Raw genomic sequence first — 12,029 nt, forward strand, 5'->3', positions numbered from 1 at the left:
TGCTTCCTCTCTCTTTTCTCAAGAATACGTTTGACGATTTGAGAAAGTACTGACTTTTGTCGTATAACGATTTGTGATGATTATTACGCGAGACAAGCTGCCATCGAAGGGTAACACCCGTGCAGACATTGCAGCCGATTCGTCTCTGGGATAAGTCTGCAAGCTCCATGATTGCATGCTTCCCGGAGTTGATCTGAACGAAAACAAGAGCTGCGGGCCCTGAGGCCCGACGCAATTTGAAACACAAAAGCAATGTCGTCTGATCGTCAAATTTAGTTCTTGCTTCGCATGAACATCGATAAAAATAAACACAACAGAGAACGATTTTGCGCAAAAAGCGCTTGATTCCAAGAACACAACACCACCATTAACAACTATGCACGCCGGCCGGCCGCTGTGCACACACTGAAGTACTGGACCTGAGCGCTGAGTAGAGAGAGGAAGAGAAGAGAGAGGTAGAGAGAAAGAGAGAAAGAGAGAGAGAGAGAGGCAGAGAGAGACTCATTCGGTCGACGCTCGCGACCTCGGTCGTACTCGGCTGTCTCCGTGCCCTGTGCTTTGGCCCTGTTCGCTGCGTAGCCACGTTACTTCCCGGCGATCTCTCCTTCAGCCCGTCATCGTCGATATACGACAAAGGTTTCCAACGAGAGAGAGGTCCTCACTATGCTGCGAGCTCTTGCTACGAAAAGCTGGGTGAACGACGTTCTGCCATTGCCACGTAGAAAGGGAGGGAACGACGCGCGAGGAGAAAGGATCAATAACAGATCTCTCCCTACTCCTGTGAAATACGACATAGGGCAAATGTGTGCGATGTACGCACGCCATTTACATATGGATAAACAGATAGGCACACCCTGCCCCAACAGTTCATTTTTCTCGAATAAATTTACATGTGCGTTTTTCTTGTTGTAAGACAGATGGAAACACATTTATCCGACCGTGAAGAGATTTTACAACGTTATTTGAAAGCTTGATATGAAGGAAGTGATTGAAGATTTCAATTATGAGCAATGTTTTGGAAAATTTATGTAACTTTAGAAATAAAGTGTATGACATAATTCACACATTTTACTTTCTTGGAGAGAGGGGGGAGAGAAAGAGAGAGAGAGAGAGGGAGAGGGTGGGAGGGAGGGAGGAAGGGAGAGAGAGGGAGAAAGGAAAGGACAAAAAGCAGAAAAAGTTTTAAAATATTATGGTATAATTTGTAGTATTTAAATTAAATCTCATTTGAAAAATAATATATAACATGTTTACGTGAGTATATTACATATTTGTTTACCGTATTATGATATATATTTATATATCATTATATTTATTATAAAATATAACTGACAATGACAGATGACTTTATATAAGAGTATTTAATTTACAATAGAGTATTCAATTACATATTAATATTAAAAGTAATATTATACATGTTTATAAGTTTAAAATATTACAGAAACATTTAAAAATAAATTCTAATTATTTTGCTCTTAATTAACATGAGGTTTTTAATATTTATTATTTCAATATTAAATTTTTGATTCATACTTAATATTAACGTTCTAATAATCTGCTTATTTATTTTATTTAAAAAATTCTAATGACCTGTTTCAATGATTCTTTAGGTAAGCATATTGCTTCTGTAATTCTGTAATCATAAAACAATATCTCAAAATTCGATGAACTTGTGTAGATAAATGTATTAATAATCGTATTAGCTATTGCTGTGCGGTTAACATACAGGGTCATCGAAAAGTATCGGACCCCCTAATATTTTTAGTCAGAATGCATTTTGGAGAAAATGTCCAATAGCAAAGTTGTATGATTTCAAGTGGGGAGTAAGATAATGACCTTGACTTTGACCTTGACCATGCCCTTCAAGGTCATTTCAAGGTTAACTTAATTTTTCGAGCGGTGTCCAATCGTTACGTGTCCAAACGGGATACGCTCAACTCAATGACATGAAATCATACATAATTACTAAATCATTTTTCACTGTTTTCCGAAAAGCGAGAACTAGAGATGTGCCTAGAAAAATTTCCTTAAGAAAGTTAATATTTTGGTCATAATTGTCTTATCTTTTTTATTCACAAGAATAAGGTTACTCGCTGATAATAATTATGAATAAAGCATAGGGTATTGGCAAAGCAAGTTATCTTGGAGATCATACTTGAAATAAAATCATTTTATAATTACTACTGAAAATTTTGAGCTACTTTTCGTAGTTCCATCATGCTGCAATGCCGAAAAGTCATTCAATATTGGCGCCCGTAAGTGGCCATCTTGACGACCCACTTTACCCACAATGCCTAGGGCACTTCCGTCACATCGCCCCATTAAACTGTAACCATACTGGAAGGAGGATTGCCTACCCCCTCCATAGTATCGAGCGGTCAGAAAGAGATAGTTAAGTTGCGATCATTGAACTATAACTATACTGGAAGGAGCACTCCATTGTTGTCGTGCGGCCAGAGCTGTGCGAGAGGAATAGTTAAGTTGCGATCGTACTATTCTTGTCTAACTAACTACAGCGATCACGTGACTCGATATACTACATAGTCTGAAAACATTTGCTTTCGCAAGCATTTTTCTCGTATGTACCTAAATATTTGATTAATGGAGACTGATAATAAATAATAAATTTCGGAAACATTCTCTTCCCATTTTTGATAGATTTATATACACTTTTTAGTTGTCACTACACGCACTATACGTGTACAAATCTGAACCAATGCCTTCAGCCATGAGTTGACGTTAAAAAGAGACAACACGATCGCAACTTAACTATCTCTCTCTGACCGCTCGATACTATGGAGGGGGTAGGCAGTGCTCTCTCCAGTATGGTTATAGTTCAATGGTTGACCAACAGACCAACTTGTAGAGGCCCTCCACCACCCCCGCCGAATTTTTATCGGCGGTCCTCTTTTGTTTACGATAAAATTGCATTTTTACATTTTTATAACTTAGTTTTTTCACAACATATTCTGAAATATATACAAAAATATAAAAAGAGAGAAAATTACATAGAGAAACTAAAAACATGATACACAATAAAAATATGTACAATTACATATGAACATGTGACATGTGTGTGTTTACAATACATACCTAACTCTTACTATGTAAAACATCAATAGAAAATGTTACACAGTACACATAACGTGTTACATATGTGGCTGTGCTCATAATTGTACAACATTTTTTATTAATGTGCAAACGAAAAATCAAACTGTAAAGGCAAATTTATCAATCAATTGCAAACGAAACTATCGATTAAAAGACTATGTGAATCGAATTGAACTAAAATTTTATTCGACAGAAACAAATTGACCTATATAGAGGCCCTCCACCACCCCCGCCGCGTTTAATCGACGGTCCTCTTTTCTTTACAGTTTGATTTCTTACATTTTTATTATAACTTACTTTACAATACACTTATAATATAATAAAAGAAATAATGACATTTTAAATACCTACAATATTTCTCTCGACGTTATATATGAAACTATTACTTCGTTAATTTATGTTATCTAATATTTTAAACTCTCAAATTATGTCCCCCTATCCCTGACTATCCGAATCCCTACCTACCCGTATTCCGATCTATAGACCTACTTATTCAATTTCTACCTACCCGTGTTTCAACATAATGAACCTACAAATCTTTAATTAACCGCGACGCGATTTTCTAGGGATTTGACTTGGAGTTTAACGCGACCGCGGGATTTAATAGGGATTTCACTCTCGCACATATGCGAGAATGTAGGTATGTGATATATAGAAGCATAACCCACCCGAATTGTAACAAATCAAAAGAAATCAAAGTATACTTCGTACAGCACCTTACTTAGGTACTCCATTAGAGTGGCCAATATTGACCACTTACCTCGTCGTATTATATATATATGTATATATTTAGTCCTTCGGTGGGCCAGATTGAACCTACCTTTCGTTGCTCCCGGCCATACAATCTGGTCATTTTGACCAGAAATCAGGAAGGAAGAAAACTCCTTCCATAGTCGGTTATCGTCACCGACAAATATTTCGTACGGTTCGAATATACGAGTGTCGATCTTATCGCAAAATGCACGACCACGAGAGGTTAATTAAAGAAGAATATTAGTTCAAAAAAACTTTACTGTATATACGAGTTAAATTTATTTTTACTTCCGTTATTTGTTCAAAAATATTGACCATCTCTTCGTAACTTTATCTTTGAATTCGAAATTCACGTAGATATAGAAAAAAATTTACTTCGCGTTAGAGTGATTTTAATCATATTCCTCGATAAATTAAAATTTATAATAATGGATAAAATTAAATAATTAATAATTAATTGAAAAGTTTTCCTGAAAAACCGATCGCGAAAACCGACCGCGAAAACCGACCGCGAAAATACAAAGATGCGTGTGACTATGCATGTATTCATGCGAAACGCATCTTGAAAGTACGTATATCACGTATGTACATACACACATACATACAAAGAATAAATGATGTGAGATCCAGAAAAACGAAACTTCTTTCACAATTGCAACCGATATTATAATTGGATATTATAATAAATTAATAACCGCAAATAAAATATTTAAGTAAGTTAAAATTTCAGTTATCTTGACAAAATATATTAGAATCTCACGTCATATTATTTTACTTTATACATCAATCATTAATGAAAATTGATAGGCTACAAAAGATTAGCTCGACGAATACATCATTAATATTCGCCATATTTCGTTTAAGTTCTGTGATGTAATTCAACGATTCTCAATGGAAAATGAGCTCGACATACCCTGATTTGTAGAGTTCTATGAAATTAAACGAATGTGAAAAAAACTAAGTCGAACTCGTTGAACTTTAGAGGCCCCGCTGTAGGAAAGAATGAATCCCAGATATTCCAGATTGCCTCCGATAGCGGTCATTTCAGCAGGGAGTTAACAACGATCGTTTATCATATCGTTGAACCTCGTATATTTTCATTTTTATTAAAATATAAATAATTCTTCCATTATTAGTGTTAATGGGAGAATATTTATTGAGAATATATTGAAACTCCGTAGAGGAGTGTAAGCAATTTTCAATGTAGAAAGTTAGCTGCGCCGTTGCAGAACCAGAGTTAATCCCTGGTTTTCTTTGTCATCCCCGAAAGCAACGGTTTCGGCACGAGGGCGCGACGTCGATTCGCGAAATTAACAAAAAAAAAGAAGAGAAAAGATTTTATATATATTTTTCTCCATAAATATTCTCCCATTAACACTAATGGAAGAATAATTTTTATTTAAATAAAAATTAAAATTACGAGATTCAATGATTTGAAAAACGATCGTCGTTAACTCCCTGCCGAAATGACCGCTATCGGAGGTAATCCGGAAGATCTGGGATATTGAATAAAAAATTTACTTGCCGTTATCATTTGAAACCTATCATTTTAAATTAACATTTATAATAAAATTTATAATAAAATAAACATTTTAAGGCAACGAATATACAAGATAATCTACGATCTACAATCTATGAACTACGAAATGCACTGTAAAAAAGTATGTAAAATTACATACATAATAAGTATAGTGATTACACTATTAATAATATATATGTATAAATATATAAATGTATATACTTTTGCCAAAAAACATTGTTACACTTTGTTGTGCAAATACTTCTTTATACATGATGAAAAATTACAAAAAAAATGTAAACTTTACACAATCAAAAGCAAGCAGTTTACTCATTATATAAGATAATAATTTTAATCAAAAGAAGTAAATTTACTGACGTATGCAAATATACACCTTTAATAATAGATAGTCCCAACATTATTCACTATAACATTTGTAATTTTACATGTCATTTTTTCACAGTGTGTATATTCGTTGCCGTAATAAAAGTTTCTAACTCACCGATCGGTGCGCAGCAGCGGAGTTGCAGTAACTATGTCGAATCTGTAACATACAATTATAAAGTTTACATTAATATAGAGTATTCAAGAAAATGAATATTGAAGAAAATAATTTTTAAATAATTGAAAATAAACAAAAGGAAGATTAATTTTATACAAAAGAAAAAATATTTACCCTAAAGTTGCTCCGCCGGTGCCTGATGCCTTCCCCAGGCCTCCTCCTCCACTCAGGTTGTTCTTGCACACTCCCCTCAGGTTCTTCTTGCACACTCGCGAAACCACAAAGATCGTTCGCGCGATTTTACACTTTGAAAGTCCTTAGTCCAATTACACAAACGGCACTCCCGAACGCGACGCGACACGACGAATCGCCGCGCGCGGTTGCAATTCGTTTAAACTGACGAAATAATAGCGAAATTATTCGTCAGTCCTCGAAAGTTCGTGCTGAAATGAACAGAATCAATTAATAAATGTGCTCTCTAAAAGTCAATCGGTGAATTATCACTGAAAACAGTGAATCGATTCGTTATTTTCAGTAATAATCCACCGATTAACTTTCAGAGAGTGTTAGGCCTGGTTTATCATTTTCTGGTTAACTGTTAATATGGAAGTTACTCGACTCTCTATGCTTTTCTATATTATTATCTATAAAGAAGAGACAGAGAATCGATTAAACTGTGGTCAACAGTTTATTAGAAATTGAAAAATCAGGCCCAAATAGTGCAATGGGTACCTTTGGTTGTCCCGTCTTTAGGGTATGTACTCTCTAAAAATTAATTAGTGGATCATTACTGTAAATCAATAAATATTCATTGTTTTCAGTAATAAACCACTGACAATGAGTGATTTTTAGAGAGTAACCCTTCAGGGTACTTAAGCCCCTCCACCACGACAAGGTAGTACCCGAGGAGGGGATTATCAACAAGAAACCGTGCAATTACATATGTGTATATTTAGAAAAATGAATATTGAGTGAACATAAATTAGGTTTGCTATTTAATGCACGACGTAAGAGATTTATCCGAGTTCGATCGTTAAAAAAGGTATTAGCACTCGTGGATATATCGAACCTAACTAATAATTTATATGAGTAATTTCCTTATGGCATGTTTTTACTTCAAATTACGAGTGATATTCTTCTCAACAAATCATCGCAGAAATGAGCGATAAGATTACGGATCGCGACAATTAATTAAAAGCGATTGATAAATGTTAATAACTCTCGTAGGAAATGATCGTGTTACGAGGAGCGACGCGAAGACACGCGGAACATTTCAAAGCACGACGCTAGAGAAATTTATACCGAGTTCGATAAAGCCACTTTAATGAAGGAATCGAGAGATGTTATACAACATTGTAAAAGAGGAAGTTACATTATCTGGTGATATTCGCTAGAAAATTATTTAAACATTGTTTGCTCAAGATTGCTCCGTTTACGTTGGATAATCATTACGATTGTATTGTCGTAAAAATAAACTTTGCATTATTTTATAAATAAAATAATGTCTCTCGTTTAGATTCGACTTGAAATGTTACCCGATGAAAATAAATTAACTTTGTAGAAGCCCTTCACCAACCCCGCCAATTCCAATCGAAAGATTAATTCACAATCTCGATCTTGGGACAAAAGCAATTTTCTCGGAATTTATCAATAATGCCTCATAAACTAATGATCCGAGATAAGCGATTCTTCTCTCGTTATAAGCGCTGAAATCTTATCTTTCCAATGAGACCAAGATCATCTTGCTACGATTTTTCTGTGCGAAAATATTGAAGATTATATCGACTTGCGATCTCTCTCTCGATCACGGAAGAAAATCAATTTTATTTTAGGAAATATTAACTGATATTTCATAAACTAATAATCCCAGATAAGCGGTTCTTATCTCGTTGGAAGCCTTGGAATCTTAGCTTTCCAACGAGATCAAGTTCATCTCGCTACGATTTTTCTATGCGAAGATATTGACGATTATATCGACTCGCCATCTTAATCCTGATTCAGAAGCAGCAGACGGCGCGTATATGCAGCGTCTCGCGCGGCGTCTCGCGCGGCGATGTTTACTACCGAACACCTGTGCCTCGTATGTTTTTATGCCAGTTTTTTGGGGACGTAGTACGCTCGCATACTACTCGCGTAAAAATCGCGCGGTTTTCTTTCATGAATGGTGCGCGCGCGCCGGATTTTTAAAACGCTACAACTCGGCGAAAAATTGACGTAGCGACACAAGCCAAAAACCAATCTTCTTCGTTTCGCATCCCGCAGATGTCTACGTTCAGTATGTATGCTCTTATCGTGAAACTTACATACGACAATGGAATAAAAAGTAAAATGTGAAATATAAATTATACGTATAACTGCTAATTGGCTAACAAACTATATTAGACTGTATAGCAAGTAAATTAAAGTTTGACTTTTTATCATTATTCATCCCATTTTATTGACATGCTTTATTTCTATTAGCACTTTGGTATAATTAAATGTGTCTAGTTTTCTATTAAACTTGTATGCTTTTTGCCGACAAAATTTGTAGCACACACTGTTCTGGATATTCATTAGACAATTATTTAAACATTCTTTTGTACATACAAGATTGCTCCGTTTATATCGGACAATCAATACGTTTGCACTCTGATCAAATTAAACTTTGTATTATTCTAGTTATAAATAAACTAATACTTCTCTTTTTTATTAGAATAAAAACAGACCAACTTGTAAAGGCCCTCCACCACCCCCGCCGATTTTGATCGGCGGTCCTCTTTTCTTTACGATTTGGTTTTCTCGTGTTTATTATTTATTTCATATTACTTATAATTTACTTTAAAATGCATACAACATTATAAAATAAATAATTACATTATAAAATTAAAAATAAATTATCTCTACAATACAATTATTTTACTTGACGTTACATATGAAATATTCGGTATGCACACAGTAACACGAAATTCTTGTCAAGTAAAATATGTGTCTATTGTGTATATTTATCAAACTTTTTAATAATCATCGAATTATACAATATTTTTACAGTTTATTTTATTTCATTTAATTTATGTATGTCATCGCAACCAAAAAGATCGTTAATAAATTTATTATTTCTGTATCCTGGCCGTATTCCAACTTATAGCTCTACCTATTCATTTTCTACCTATCCGTGTTTCAACATAATAAACTTACAAATCTTTAATTAACCGCGACGCGATTTTCTAGAGATTTAACTTGAAGTTTACCGCGCCCGCGATTTAATAGGGGTTTCAGTCTCGCATATATGCGAGAATGTATGTACCATATGTAGAAGCATAACCCACCCGAATTGTAACAAATCAAGAGAAATCAAAGTATACTTCGTACAGCACCTTACTTAGGCCTTACAGCACCTTACACTCCATCAGAGTGGCCAATATTGACCACTTACCTCATCGTATCTAGTCCTTCGTTGGGCCAGATTGGACATACCTTTCGTTGCTCCTGGCCATACAGTCTGGTCATTTTGACCAGAGATCAGGAAGGAAGAAAACTCCTTCTATATAGTCGGTTTATCACCGACAGATATTTCGTACGGTTCGAACTATATGCGAGCGCCGATCGTGTAAAAAAAATGCACGAGCAGGAGAGAAGTTATTTAATAAAGAAACTTAATTTTAAAAAATTTAATTTCTAAAACTGATCAAAGTGTAATTTTATTTCCGTTTTCTAAAGTATTGACCGTATCTTCGTGACTCGATCTTTGAATATAAAATTCAAGCACATACATATAGAAAAAAAGTTACTTTGCGTTATAGTTATTTTAATTATATTTCGCGATAAAAAAATTAAAATTTATAATATAAATAAAATTAATTAATAATTTCTTGAACATGTTCTGAAAAACTAATCGCGAAAACCGACCGCGAAAATCGACCACAAAAATACGAGATGCGTGTGACTATATGCATGTATTTATGCTAAACGCATCTTGAGAGTATCGCGATACATGCAGAATAAATGACGTAAGATCCAGAAAAAAGGAACTTGCCGCACGAGTGACACCGATATAATAATTGAATGTTACAGTTAATTGATAATCTCAAAGTATAAAAATAATTTCAAATTTATATAAGTATTCTCGTCACAATATATTGGAATCTTACGTCATATTATTTTACTTTATACATATATCAAATCTTTAATTAAAAATGGATAGGCTACGAGAAATTAGTTGGCCGAATACATCGATAATATTCGTGGTATTTCGCGTAATTTCTATGATGTAGTTCAATGATTTTAACATGAAACATGAGCTCAACATATACTCTGATTCGTAGAGCTCTATGAAATCACTTCTCTTCGATAAATAAAATATATTAAATAAAACGTCAAATTATTTGTAACCTATCCATTTTAACGTAACGGATCTACGAAATGGATCGATCTACAATCTACGATATAAAAATGTAGATTCCGTTACTGTAATAAAAAACTTTTCACTCACCGAGATGCGCAGCGGCGGAGTTGATATCTGCGTTGATTCTGCAATGGCGCCCGATGCGTCCTCCTCCACTCAAGTGTCTTCCTCTCAGGTATCGCTGTTTCAGCTGCCCTCCAACGCACTCGCAAATTTACACTTCCGTTTGTAAAGTCACTTGTCACTGTCACTGTATCCAAATGCCACTTCTTCGGTTTTCACTGTGTCCGATTGTCTTTCGCTGAGTTCGATTGTCACTGTTCGATTAAGGCCTTCACACATAAAATTCCGTAAGGACGTAAAACGTAAGCATAAGAAAATCGACCAATCACAGTCGAGAACGTAAGGCAATAACGCAAGCAGTAGCAAATCCAGTCTGTTGATTTTCTTACGCTTACGTTTTACGTCCTTACGGAATTTTATGTGTGAAGGTCTTAATGCGAGTCGCAGAGTCGTAGTCGTAAGAATAATCGACTGCGATTGGTCAATTTCGTCAGACACATAAGAATTGACCAATCATAGTCGACTATTCTTACGACTACGACTTTACGACTTCTATGTAGACGAGGCTTCATATCGTCGCACCATGATACCCGCACAAATCACTGACACAAATCGCGGGAATTCAACGATCGCACGATGATATCGATCGTTGATTATTCACAGAGAGCGATCGCGGTTTCTTCCCGCACTTGTCGCGAACGCGTATCAAGAAAGAATAATACGATATGCGAAGCGGCGCGAGCACAACCGATCAGTTCAACTGTCGCCGCGTGAATGATATCCTGCGTACGGCGCCGTAAACACCGAAAAACCCGAGCGCGGATTCCAAGAAATGACGTATACCCATACAGCACATGATATTCGGAGAACGTTCTAAGAATGTTCTAGAATATTCTAGAACATTCTTAGAACGTTTCCCGAATATCATGTGCTGTATGGGTAGCGCCGACACACTCGCGAATTTACACTTCCGTTTGTAAAGTCACTTGTCACCGTCACTGTATCCAAATGCCGCTTCTTCGGTTTTCACTGTGTCCGATTGTCTTTCGCTGAGTTCGATTGTCACTGTTCGATTACATCGTCGCACTGATACCCGCACAAATTACTGACACAAATCGCGGGAATTCAACGATCGCACGATGATATCGATCGTTGATTGTTCACAGAGAGCGATCGCGGTTTCTTCCCGTACTTGTCGCGAACGCGTATCAAGAAAGAATAATACGATACGCGAAGCGGCGCGAGCACAACCGATCAGTTCAACTGTCGCCGCGTGAATGCGATATCCTGCGTACGGCGCCGTAAACACCGAAAAACCCGAGCGACGTACCCATACAGCACATGATATTCGGAGAACGTTCTAAGAATGTTCTAGAATATTCTAGAATATTCTAATACGATACGCGAAGCGGCGCGAGCACAACCGATCAGTTCGACTGTCGCCGCGTGAATGACCCCGCGTACGGCGCCGTAAACACCTCTGCCGAAAACAGAGAGCGCGGATTCCAAGAAATGACGTAGCGCCGTGAACACCTCGGTCGAAAACAATTTTTTGTGTCGAACCGTTTGTCGCGACGGATGTACCGCGTGTCTTCGCATTTCTCATCGTAACGCGATCATTTCCTATGAGAATCTCGATTATCTCCTAAGCGCGTTGTCCGGGAGACTGTTTTGCGCGCTCTTACGCCAAGCTTACTCCA

General features: G+C 36.3%; 1 protein-coding gene across 6 annotated transcripts in view; it reads right to left on the bottom strand.

The window, feature by feature from the left end:
• Positions 1-414, bottom strand: part of LOC105563801 — a 28,350-nt gene extending 27,936 nt beyond the window's left edge. For 4 of the 6 annotated variants that reach the window (XM_012015708.1, XM_012015707.1, XM_012015711.1 and 1 more), the window contains exon 1: positions 55-414. The gene's annotated coding sequence lies outside the window, so the exon portion shown is untranslated. The remainder of the gene's footprint in view (positions 1-54) is intronic. The other 2 variants (XM_012015710.1, XM_012015709.1) reach the window with 1 other exon arrangement.
• Positions 415-12,029: the final 11,615 nt, after the last annotated feature.

The sequence above is a fragment of the Vollenhovia emeryi genome, unplaced genomic scaffold, assembly GCF_000949405.1.
Source record: "Vollenhovia emeryi isolate VEMERY1.0 unplaced genomic scaffold, V.emery_V1.0 DF939171.1, whole genome shotgun sequence".
Lineage (NCBI taxonomy): Eukaryota > Metazoa > Arthropoda > Insecta > Hymenoptera > Formicidae > Vollenhovia > Vollenhovia emeryi.